The sequence below is a fragment of the Oncorhynchus kisutch genome, linkage group LG22 (assembly GCF_002021735.2).
Source record: "Oncorhynchus kisutch isolate 150728-3 linkage group LG22, Okis_V2, whole genome shotgun sequence".
Taxonomy (NCBI): Eukaryota; Metazoa; Chordata; class Actinopteri; order Salmoniformes; family Salmonidae; genus Oncorhynchus; species Oncorhynchus kisutch.
Genome location: NC_034195.2, coordinates 27,680,795 through 27,693,787, shown reverse-complemented (window position 1 = coordinate 27,693,787; position 12,993 = coordinate 27,680,795). Strand labels below are relative to the sequence as shown.

The following is a 12,993-nucleotide window of genomic DNA, read 5'->3' as shown; positions in this document are numbered from 1 at the left end:
AATGAAGAGTTCATTATCAACCTTAATTATTCATTTCTTTTCTGTATTTGCTTCCGATGGAGGCTGGCTGGCTGGAGCAGTAGTCGTGTGGGAGGGGATGGAGATAGTGGTGGTGGGTGCTCTGCCATAAGCCCAAAACCCATCCCCATCCCATCTCCTTCAGCACCAGCCACAGACCAGGCTCCAGGCCTAGAGCACGCCACAGCTCCAGAGATGCTGAGTGCCCTTGTGATAAGGTGTGAGGCCTGTCTGCCACTGACTGACAAGCCTGCTCTTGCGATGCCAGTGCTTGGCGCTCGATAAGAGAAAATGTAAGCGTGATTTTGGGAAATGTTATTTATCTCGGTTCTCTAGTCGTGCCAGTAACCCATCATCATTATGATGTGGCCAGTGACACTTTGGTTCTTGAAAGTCTAATATCTTCAGAGCTCGTGCTGCTAGGTGACCTAAACTGGGACATGCTTAACACCCTGGCCATCCTACAATCTAAGCTTGATGCCCTTAATCTCACACAAATTATCAATGAACCTACCAGGTCCAACCCCAAAGCTGTAAACACAGGCACCCTCATAGATATCATCCTAACCGACTTGCCCTCCAAATACACCTCTGCTGTTTTCAACCAAGATCTCAGCGATCACTGCCTCATTGCCTGCATCTGTAATAGGTCTGCGGTCAAACGACCACCCCTCATCACTGTCAAATGCTCCCTAAAACACTTGAGCGAGCAGGCCTTTCTAATCGACCTGGCCCGGGTATCCTGGAAGGATATTGACCTCATCTCGTCAGTAGAGGATGCCTAGTTATTCTTCAAAAGTGCCTTCCTCACCATCTTAAATAAGCATGCCCCATTCAAAAAATGTAGAACCAGGAACAGATATAGCCCTTGGTTCTATCCAGCCCTTGACCAGCACAAAAACACCCTGTGGCGTTCTGCATTAGCATCGAATAGCCCCCGTGATATGCAACTTTTCAGGGAAGTTAGAAACCAATATACACAGGCAGTTAGGAAAGCCAAGGCTAGCTTTTTCAAGCAAAAATTTGCATCTTGTAGCACAAACTTAAAAAAGTACTGGGACACTGTAAAGTCCATGGAGAATAAGTGCACCTCCTCCCAGCTGCCCACTGCACTGAGGCTAGGAAACACTATCACCACCGAAAAATTTACAAAATAGCCTCCACACTCAACAAATTGGATGCAGTCTATCACAGTGCCATCTGTTTTGTCACCAAAGCCCCATATACTACCCACCACTGCGACCTGTACGCTCTCGTTGGCTGGCCCTCGCTTCATACTCGTTTTTTAAATTTTATTTCACCTTTATTTAACCAGGTAGGCTAGTTGAGATCAAGTTCTCATTTACAACTATGACCTGGCCAAGATAAAGCATAGCAGTGTGAACAGACAACAACACAGAGTTACACATGGAGTAAACAATAAACAAGTCAATAACACAGTATATCTTTTTTTAAATAATAATAATTTAAGAGTCTATATACATTGTGTGCAGAAGGCATGAGGTATGCGAATAATTACAATTTAGCAGATTAACACTGGAGTGATAAATGATCAGATGGTCATGTGCAGGTAGAGATACTGGTGTGCAAAAGAGCAGAAAAGTAAATAAATAAAAACAGTATGGGGATGAGGTAGGTAAATTGGGTGGGCTATTTACCGATGGACTATGTACAGCTGCAGCGATCGGTTAGCTGCTCAGATAGCAGATGTTTAAAGTTGGTGAGGGAGTTAAAAGTCTCCAACTTCAGTGATTTTTGCCATTCGTTCCAGTCACAGGCAGCAGAGAACTGGAAGGAAAGGCGGCCAAATGAGGTGTTGGCTTTAGGGATGATCAGTGAGATACACCTGCTGGAGCGCGTGCTACAGGTGGGTGTTGCCATTTTGACCAGTGAACTGAGATAAGGCGGAGCTTTACCTAGCATGGACTTGTAGATGACCTGGAGCCAGTGGGTCTGGCGACGAATATGTAGCGAGGGCCAGCCGACTAGAGCATACAGGTTGCTGTGGTGGGTGGTATAAGGTGCTTTAGTAACAAAACGGATGGCACTGTGATAAACTGCATCCAGTTTGCTGAGTAGAGTATTGGAAGCTATTTTGTAAATGACATCGCCGAAGTCGAGGATCGGTAGCATAGTCAGTTTTACTAGGGTAAGTTTGGCGGCATGAGTGAAGGAGGCTTTGTTGCGAAATAGGAAGCCGATTCTAGATTTGATTTTAGATTGGAGATGTTTGATATGAGTCTGGAAGGAGAGTTTACAGTCTAGCCAGACACCTAGGTACTTATAGATGTCCACATATTCTAGGTCGGAACCATCCAGGGTGGTGATGCTAGTCGGGAGTGCGGGTGCAGGCAGAGATTTGACACACTGAACTCTGTCTGCAAAGTAGTTGGTGAACCAGGCAAGGCAGTCATTAGAAAAACCGAGGCTACTGAGTCTGCCGATAAGAATATGGTGAGTCAAAAGCCTTGGCCAGGTCAATGAAGATGGCTGCACAGTACTGTCTTTTATCGATGGCGGTTATGATATCGTTTATTACCTTGAGCATGGCTGAGGTGCACCCGTGACCGGCTAGGAAACCAGATTGCACAGCGGAGAAGGTACGGTGGGATTCGAGATGGTCAGTGATCTGTTTGTTGACTTGGCTTTCGAAGACCTTAGATAGGCAGGGCAGGATGGATATAGGTCTGTAATAGTTTGGGTCCAGGGTGTCTCCCCCTTTGAAGAGGGGAATGACCGTGGCAGCTTTCCAATCCTTGGGGATCTCAAACGATATGAAAGAGAGGTTGAACAGGCTTGTAATAGGGGTTGCAACAATGGCGGCGGATAGTTTCAGAAATAGAGGGTCCAGATTGTCAAGCCCAGCTGATTTGGAGGGGTCCAGGTTTTGCAGCTCTTTCAGAACATCTGCTATCTGGATTTGGGTAAAGGAGAAGCTGGGGAGGCTTGGGCGAGTAGCTGCGGGGGGGGGGAGCTGTTGGCCGAGGTTGGAGTAGCCAGGAGGAAGGCATGGCCAGCCATTGAGAAATGTTTGTTGAAGTTTTCGATTATCATGGATTTATCGGTGGTGACCGTGTTACCTAGCCTCTGTGCAGTGGGCAGCTGGGAGGAGGTGCTGTTGTTCTCCATGGACTTTACAGTGTCCCAGAACTTTTTGGAGTTAGAGCTACAGGATGCAAATTTCTGCTTGAAAAAGCTGGCCTTTGCTTTCCTGACTGACTGCGTGTATTGGTTCCGGACTTCCCTGAACAGTTGCATATCGCGGGGACTATTCGATGCTATTGCAGTCCGCCACAGGATGTTTTTGTGCTGGTCGAGGGCAGTCAGGTCTGGAGTGAACCAAGGGCTATATCTGTTCATAGTTCTGCATTTTTTGAACGGAGCATGCTTATCTAAGATGGTGAGGAAGTTACTTTTAAAGAATGACCATGCATCCTCAACTGACGGGATGAGGTCAATATCCTTCCAGGATACCCGGGCCAGGTCGATTAGAAAGGCCTGCTCTTAGAAGTGTTTTAGGGAGCGTTTGACAGTGATGAGGGGTGGTCGTTTGATACAGGCAATGAGGCAGTGATCGCTGAGATCCTGATTGAAGACAGTGGAGGTGTATTTGGAGGGCCAATTGGTCAGAATAACGTCTATGAGGGTGCCCTTGTTTACAGATTTAGGGTTGTACCTGGTGGGTTCCTTGAAGATTTGTGTGAGATTGAGGGCATCTAGCTTAGATTGTAGGACTGCCGGGGTGTTAAGCATATCCCAGTTTAGGTCACCTAACAGAACAAACTCTGAAGCTAGATGGGGGGCGATCAATTCACAAATGGTGTCCAGGGCACAGCTGGGAACTTTTATTTATTTATTTATTTATTTTACCTTTATTTAACCAGGTAGGCAAGTTGAGAACAAGTTCTCATTTACAATTGCGACCTGGCCAAGATAAAGCAAAGCAGTTCGACAGATAAAACGACACAGAGTTACACATGGAGTAAAAACAAACATACAGTCAATAATGCAGTATAAACAAGTCTATATACAATGTGAGCAAATGAGGTGAGAAGGGAGGTAAAGGCAAAAAAGGCCATGATGGCAAAGTAAATACAATATAGCAAGTAAAATACTGGAATGGTAGTTTTGCAATGGAAGAATGTGCAAAGTAGAAATAAAAAAAATAATGGGGTGCAAAGGAGCAAAATAAAAAAATAAATAAAAATTAAATACAGTTGGGAAAGAGGTAGTTGTTTGGGCTAAATTTTAGGTGGGCTATGTACAGGTGCAGTAATCTGTGAGCTGCTCTGACAGTTGGTGCTTAAAGCTAGTGAGGGAGATAAGTGTTTCCAGTTTCAGAGATTTTTGTAGTTCGTTCCAGTCATTGGCAGCAGAGAACTGGAAGGAGAGGCGGCCAAAGAAAGAATTGGTCTTGGGGGTGACTAGAGAGATATACCTGCTGGAGCGTGTGCTACAGGTGGGAGATGCTATGGTGACCAGCGAGCTGAGATAAGGGGGGACTTTACCTAGCAGGGTCTTGTAGATGACATGGAGCCAGTGGGTTTGGCGACGAGTATGAAGCGAGGGCCAGCCAACGAGAGCGTACAGGTCGCAATGGTGGGTAGTATATGGGGCTTTGGTGATAAAACGGATTGCACTGTGATAGACTGCATCCAATTTGTTGAGTAGGGTATTGGAGGCTATTTTGTAAATGACATCGCCAAAGTCGAGGATTGGTAGGATGGTCAGTTTTACAAGGGTATGTTTGGCAGCATGAGTGAAGGATGCTTTGTTGCGAAATAGGAAGCCAATTCTAGATTTAACTTTGGATTGGAGATGTTTGATATGGGTCTGGAAGGAGAGTTTACAGTCTAACCAGACACCTAAGTATTTGTAGTTGTCCACGTATTCTAAGTCAGAGCCGTCCAGAGTAGTGATGTTGGACAGGCGGGTAGGTGCAGGTAGCGATCGGTTGAAGAGCATGCATTTAGTTTTACTTGTATTTAAGAGCAATTGGAGGCCACGGAAGGAGAGTTGTATGGCATTGAAGCTTGCCTGGAGGGTTGTTAACACAGTGTCCAAAGAAGGGCCGGAAGTATACAGAATGGTGTCGTCTGCGTAGAGGTGGATCAGGGACTCACCAGCAGCAAGAGCGACCTCATTGATGTATACAGAGAAGAGAGTCGGTCCAAGAATTGAACCCTGTGGCACCCCCATAGAGACTGCCAGAGGTCCGGACAGCAGACCCTCCGACTTGACACACTGAACTCCATCAGAGAAGTAGTTGGTGAACCAGGCGAGGCAATCATTTGAGAAACCAAGGCTGTCGAGTCTGCCGATGAGGATATGGTGATTGACAGAGTCGAAAGCCTTGGCCAGATCAATGAATACGGCTGCACAGTAATGTTTCTTATCGATGGCGGTTAAGATATCGTTTAGGACCTTGAGCGTGGCTGAGGTGCACCCATGACCAGCTCTGAAACCAGATTGCATAGCAGAGAAGGTATGGTGAGATTCGAAATGGTCGGTAATCTGTTTGTTGACTTGGCTTTCGAAGACCTTAGAAAGGCACGGTAGGATAGATATAGGTCTGTAGCAGTTTGGGTCAAGAGTGTCCCCCCCTTTGAAGAGGGGGATGACCGCAGCTGCTTTCCAATCTTTGGGAATCTCAGACGACACGAAAGAGAGGTTGAACAGGCTAGTAATAGGGGTGGCAACAATTTCGGCAGATAATTTTAGAAAGAAAGGGTCCAGATTGTCTAGCCCGGCTGATTTGTAGGGGTCCAGATTTTGCAGCTCTTTCAGAACATCAGCTGAATGGATTTGGGAGAAGGAGAAATGGGGAAGGCTTGGGCGAGTTGCTGTTGGGGGTGCAGTGCTGTTGTCCGGGGTAGGAGTAGCCAGGTGGAAAGCATGGCCAGCCGTAGAAAAATGCTTATTGAAATTCTCAATTATGGTGGATTTATCAGTGGTGACAGTGTTTCCTATCTTCAGTGCAGTGGGCAGCTGGGAGGAGGTGTTCTTATTCTCCATGGACTTTACAGTGTCCCAGAACTTTTTTGAGTTAGTGTTGCAGGAAGCAAATTTCTGCTTGAAAAAGCTAGCCTTGGCTTTTCTAACTGCCTGTGTATAATGATTTCTAGCTTCCCTGAACAGCTGCATATCACGGGGGCTGTTCGATGCTAATGCAGAACGCCATAGGATGTTTTTGTGTTGGTTAAGGGCAGTCAGGTCTGGGGAGAACCAAGGGCTATATCTGTTCCTGGTTCTAAATTTCTTGAATGGGGCATGTTTATTTAAGATGGTTAGGAAGGCATTTAAAAAAAATATCCAGGCATCCTCTACTGACGGGATGAGATCAATATCCTTCCAGGATACCCCGGCCAGGTCGATTAGAAAGGCCTGCTCGCAGAAGTGTTTCAGGGAGCGTTTTACAGTGATGAGTGGAGGTCGTTTGACCGCTGACCCATTACGGATGCAGGCAATGAGGCAGTGATCGCTGAGATCTTGGTTGAAGACAGCAGAGGTGTATTTAGAGGGGAAGTTGGTTAGGATGATATCTATGAGGGTGCCCGTGTTTAAGGTTTTGGGGAGGTACCTGGTAGGTTCATTGATTATTTGTGTGAGATTGAGGGCATCAAGTTTAGATTGTAGGATGGCTGGGGTGTTAAGCATGTTCCAGTTTAGGTCGCCTAGCAGCACGAACTCTGAAGATAGATGGGGGGCAATCAGTTCACATATGGTGTCCAGAGCACAGCTGGGGGCAGAGGGTGGTCTATAGCAGGCGGCAACGGTGAGAGACTTGTTTTTAGAGAGGTGGATTTTTAAAAGTAGAAGTTCAAATTGTTTGGGTACAGACCTGGATAGTAGGACAGAACTCTGCAGGCTATCTTTGCAGTAGATTGCAACACCGCCCCCTTTGGCAGTTCTATCTTGTCTGAAAATGTTGTAGTTTGGAATTAAAACTTCAGAATTTTTGGTGGTCTTCCTAAGCCAGGATTCAGACACAGCTAGAACATCCGGGTTGGCAGAGTGTGCTAAAGCAGTGAATAGAACAAACTTAGGGAGGAGGCTTCTAATGTTAACATGCATGAAACCAAGGCTATTACGGTTACAGAAGTCGTCAAAAGAGAGCGCCTGGGGAATAGGAGTGGAGCTAGGCACTGCAGGGCCTGGATTCACCTCTACATCGCCAGAGGAACATAGGAGGAGTAGAATAAGGGTACGGCTAAAAGCTATGAGAATTGGTCGTCTAGAACGTCTGGAACATAGAGTAAAAGGAGGTTTCTGGGGGCGATAAAATAGCATCAAGGTATAATGTACAGACAAATGTATGGCAGGATGTGAATACAGTGGAGGTAAACCTAGGTATTGAGTGATGAAGAGAGAGATATTGTCTCTAGAAACATCGTTGAAACCAGGAGATGTCATTGCATGTGTGGGTGGTGGAACTAATAGGTTGGATAAGGTATAGTGAGCAGGACTAGAGGCTCTACAGTGAAATAAGCCAATAAACACTAACCAGAACAGAAATGGACAAGACATATTGACATTAAGGATAGGCATGCTTAGTCGAGTGATCAAAAGGGTCCGGTGAGTGGAGAGGTTGGTTGGTGATTTAGACAGCTAGCCAGGGCATCGGTAGCAAGCTAGCATAGGATGGAGGTCTGTTAGCCACCCCTTACGTTCCGTCAGTAGATTAGTGGGGTTCCGTGTGGTAGAGGGGATTAATCCAAATCACACAACAACAACAAAAATAAAAACAATAGATATAGTTATAGAGGCCCAAGAAGAAAATATAATAATAATAATTAAAAAAATAATTAAAAAAAATAATAATTAAAAAATTGTCCGATTGTCTATTCAGATAGCAGCCGGTAAGACAGCTAACGGTTAGCAGGCCGCAGATGGGCGTTCAGGTAACGTCGCGACGGAGGAGCCGGCCGAATAACTCCTTCGGGTAGATAACGTCGGCAGTCCAGTTGTGAAGGCCCGGTGGGGCTCCGCGAAGGCAGTAAAACGGGTCCGGATAGGTGACTGCAGCCCAGGTGTGATTGATGGAACTCAGGAGTGATTGACGGAGCTTGCTAGCTCCGATGGTCACACGGATAGCAGCTAGCTAGCTGTGAGATCCGGGTATGAATGTCCAGGGACATGGAGAGAAAAATTGGTCCGGTATGTTCCGTTCCGAGCCGCGCTGCGCCGTACAGAACTGGCGATAGATTTTCGAGCTAAAGGATAGCTGATGACCACAAACCGTGGTTAGCTGAATATTAACGATTTGCCAGTAAAGGAGCTAACTAGCTTCTGAACTAGCTTCTGGATTAGCTTCTGGCTAGTTTCAGGCTAGCTTCTTGGAGTTTCTGGCTAGCTTCTTGGAGGATTACAGATCTGAGGTAAATAATACTTTTTTATAAATATACATTGGTGAGGCGGGTTGCAGGAGAGTGTTTTGAAGATGAGTTGATGGAAAATAAAAATAAAATGTATGTGAAAAAGTTGTAAATATATATATATACAGGACACGACAAGACGAGGACAAAAGACGTCTGAACTGCTATGCCACCTTGGAGACAACTGATTGGGGTCGGTAGCAGGCGGCAACAGTGAGAGACTTATTTCTGGAGAGATACATTTTTAAAATTAGAAGTTCGAACTGTTTGGGTATGGACCTGGAAAGTATTACTTTGCAGGCTATCTCTGCAGTAGACTGCAACTCCTCCCCCTTTGGCAGTTCTATCTTTACAAAAAAAATTATAGTTGGGTATGGAAATCTCAGAATTTTTGGTGGCCTTCCTAAGCCAGGATTCAGACACGGCAAGGACATCAGGGTTGGCAGAGTGTGCTAAAGCAGTGAGTAAAACAAACTTAGGGAGGAGGCTTCTAATGTTGACATGCATGAAACCAAGGCTTTTTTGATCACAGAAGTCAACAAATGAGGGTGCCTGGGGACATGCAGGGCCTGGGTTTACCTCCACATCACCCGCGGAACAGAGGAGGAGTAGGATGAGGGTGCGGCTAAAGGCTATCAAAACTGGTCGCCTAGAGCATTGGGGACAAAGAATTAAAGGTGCAGATATCTGGGCGTGGTAGAATATATTCAGGTCATAATGCTCAGACAGGGGTATGGTGGGGTGCGGGTACAGCGGAGGTAAGCCCAGGCACAGGGTGATGATAAGAGAAGTTGTATCTCTGAACATGCTGGTTGTAATGGGTGAGGTCACCGGTGGGAGGTGGGAAAAGGAGGTATCAGAGGTATGAAGAGTGGAACTAGGGGCTCCATTGTAAACTAAAACAATGATAACTAACCTGAACAACAGTATACAAGCCATATTGACATTTGAGAGAGACATACAGCGAGGCATAAAGTAATTGCAGGTGTTGATTGGGAGAGCTAGTTAAAACAACAGGTGAGACAACAACAGCTAATCAGCTAACACAACAACAGCACGTAAAATGGTGATGACTAGGCAGAGAGGGTTGGATTAACTACACACAGAGCCTGAGTTCGTGGCTGTTGCCAACAGATAAAAAATAACACTGGATGGAGTTCCGTGATTAATGGACAGTCCAGCAGGCGTCAGCTATGTAGCCAAGTGATCATAGTGTCCAGGGGGCAGCAGTAGATGGAACAGGGAAGCCGCCACTGGAGTATTCGTCGGCAGACCAGTCGTGGTGGTGCGGCGGGGCGCCGTGTCGACAGAGAATCCAAGCCAGATGGCGAAAGAGGTATTGTAGAATTTAGTTTGCTAGCCGGGAGATGCGCCTGGCTCATGGCTAACTGGTGCTAGCTTCGTGGCAGTGGTGTTCACCACTATAGCCAATCGGTAGCAGCGGTGATCCGGTGCCAAGGTCCAGAGTTTACAGCAAGGATCCGGTGGAGTATTGGGCTCTAGCCGTGTATGAGTGGGGTTTGGGTGAACAGTTGAGTAGGCTGGGAGGTGGGCCTCAGGGATAGCTTCGGTACTGGGTGCCACGGTAGCTGCAAGCTGTGAGCTAGCTAGCTGCAAGCTAGCTGTGAAGATCAGAAGTAGTGGTCCAGGGATTACGGCAGGAATCCGGCGTTGTTGTGGAGAGACAGTCCGATACTGGTAGTCTAGCGAGTATTATCCAGGCTAAAAACAGGGCTATTTATTTATCTTGCTCCTTTGCACCCCAGTATCTCTATTAACACATTCATCTTCTGCACATCTGTCACTCCAGTGTTTAATTGGTATATTGTAATTACTTCGCCACCATGGCCTATTTATTGCCTTACCTCCTTTATCTTACCTCATTTGCACACTCTGTATATAGACTTTTTCTACTGTATTATTGACTGTATGTTTGTTTATTCCATGTGTAACTCTGTGTTGTTGTATGTGTCGCACTGCTTTGCTTTATCTTGGCAATGTCACAGTTGTAAATGAGAACTTGTTCTCAACTAGCCTACCTGGTTAAATAAAGGTTAAATTAAAAAAAATGAAACAACCTAGAAAACTTGACTGCTGATATACAAAACCTTTTGGGACTGTATCAACAATGGACCAATGAAAAAAATACAAAAAATGTTTTGTGTGGATTTTCCCTTTAATATCCCTTTGGCATAGTTAGTTAATAATGTAATTGTAAAAATAAATAAAAAGTTTTCAGACCCCTTGACTTTTTCCACATTTTGTTACGTTATAGCCTTGTTCTAAAATGGATTAACTAATTTTTTCCGTCACACAATCTGCATACTATACCCCATAATGACATTGCGAAAACAGGTTTTCAAACGTATTAAAAATAAAAAACATAAATACTTTTTTTACATACGTTTTCAGACCTTTTGCTATGAGACTCGAAATTGAGCTCAGGTGCATCATGTTTCCATTGATCATCCTTGAGATGTTTTTACAACTTGATTGGAGTCTACCTGTCATAAATTAAATGAATTGAACATGATTTGGAAAGGTACACATCTGTCTATATAAGGTCCCACAGTTGACAGAGCAAAAACCAAGCCTTGAGGTCGAAGGAATTGTCCGTAGAGCTCTGAGACAGGATTGTGTCGAGGCACAGATCTGGGAAAGTGTACCAAAACATTTCTGCAGAATTGAAGGTCCCCAAGAACACAGTGAACTCCATCATTCTTAAATGGAAGAAGTTTGGAAACACCAAGACTCTTCCTAGAACTGGTTACCCGGCCAACCTGAGCGATCGGGCGAAAAGGGCATTGGTTAGGGAGGTGACCAAGTACCTGATGGTCATTCTGACAGGGCACCATAGGTCCTTTGTGGAGGTGGGAGAACCTTCCAGAAGGTCAACCATCTCTGCAGCACTCGACCAATCAGGCTTTTATGGTAGAGTGGCCAGACGGAAGCCACTCCTCAGTAAAAGGCATATGACAGCCCAACTCTCAGACCATGAGAAAAAAGATTCTCTGGTCTGATGAAACCAAGATTGAATTATTTGGCCTGAATGCCAAATGTCACCTCTGGAGGAAACCTGGCACCATCCCTACGGTGAAGCATGGTGGTGGCAGCATCATGCTGTGGGGATATTTTTCAGAGGCAGGGACTGGGAGACTAATCAGGATAAAGGGAAAGATTAACGAAGGAAAGTACAGAGAGATCCTTGATGAAATCCTGCTCCAGAGCGCTCAGGACCTCATCCTGGGGCACACGTTCACCTTCCAACATGACAACGACCCTAAGCACAAAGCCAAGACAACGCAGGAATGGCTTCGGGACAAGTCTCTGAATGTCCTTGAGTGGCCCAGCCAGAGCCTGGGCTTGAACCCAATCTAACATCTCTGGAGAAACCTGAAAATAGATGTGCAGCACTGCTCCCCATCTAAACTGACAGAGCTTGAATGGATCTGCAGAGAAGAATGGGAGTAACCCCCCAAATAGAGTGATGCCAAGCTTGTAGCGTCACAACCAAGAAGATTCGAGGATGTAATCACTGCCAAAGGTGCTTCAACAAAATACTAAAGGTTCTGAATACTTACGTAAATATATTTCATTTTTTTAAATATAAACCGTGTTTTTGCTTTGTCATTAAGGGGTATTGTGTGTAGATTGATGAGGGGGGAAAACAATTTAATCAATTTTGGAATAAGGCTGTAACAACAAAATGTGGAATAAGTCAAGGTGTCTGAATACTTGCTCATTTGAAACATTTATTGGAGGATTTAGATTTTTGTATTGCTTGTAACTGCTTCGGGTAATGCAAGTTCTTGTGCTGTTAGGGGAATAACCTGTGTGTAAATGTAACAATCTGCTGCTGTATTTTTGTTGTTGTACAGTATGTGTGATTGTTTTGTTTGTCTTGTGTAGTTTCTTAATCATTGTACCTAAACTGTATGTGTAAACATGCATACGCAGGGCCCAGCTGTAAAAGAGATCTTGGTCTCAGTCTGTGTTCCTTGTTGAAATAAAGGTAGAATAATACATTCCGAATGCACTGTATCACAAACCATCAAAGTGTCTGGTGTATGGAGGCGTTCAGATTAAGGGATTCAATCGATACCGAGACAAAGGCTTTCCGTATTGGGGATGTTACGCAAGATCTGTGAGTTGAAGAGTGTGCTTGAGATGTGTAAGAAAAAGCCCCCAGATTCAAGTGAAAATCTGCAAGTCTTTGTCAGAGTGTGTGTGGGCTGTTTGCTTGAGAGGGGACGTGTTCCTGTGTTATTTAGAAAGACAATCCTCTCCAAAGATGAGTGGGTTAACAGGAACCATTAATTGGTTTAGCAGGATTCATATGCACTCAAGTTCCGGCTTAGCTTCAAGGCTGAAAATGCTTGTATTCACATGTATTCAGCAGCCACTGCTTATTTTTTCCCTGCAAATGATCTCACTGTGAAGATAGGCTGTTTAACATTGCTTTTAAGCCTTAGGTTTTGATTTGGGGTTCTAAGATGAAGCATAGCTGCGTTTGTACTCATGTCATCACTTTTAATGTTGTATTCAAAAAACCCAGCTGTCATATATTATTCAATAAGTTTTCCTCTTTTCTCAGAAGCAC

At 45.0% G+C, this 12,993-nt stretch overlaps 1 protein-coding gene across 1 annotated transcript in view; it reads left to right on the top strand.

Annotated features, from left to right (window-relative positions):
* Positions 1-12,993, top strand: part of roraa (RAR-related orphan receptor A, paralog a) — a 306,708-nt gene that overhangs the window by 99,154 nt on the left and 194,561 nt on the right. The window lies entirely within an intron of this gene.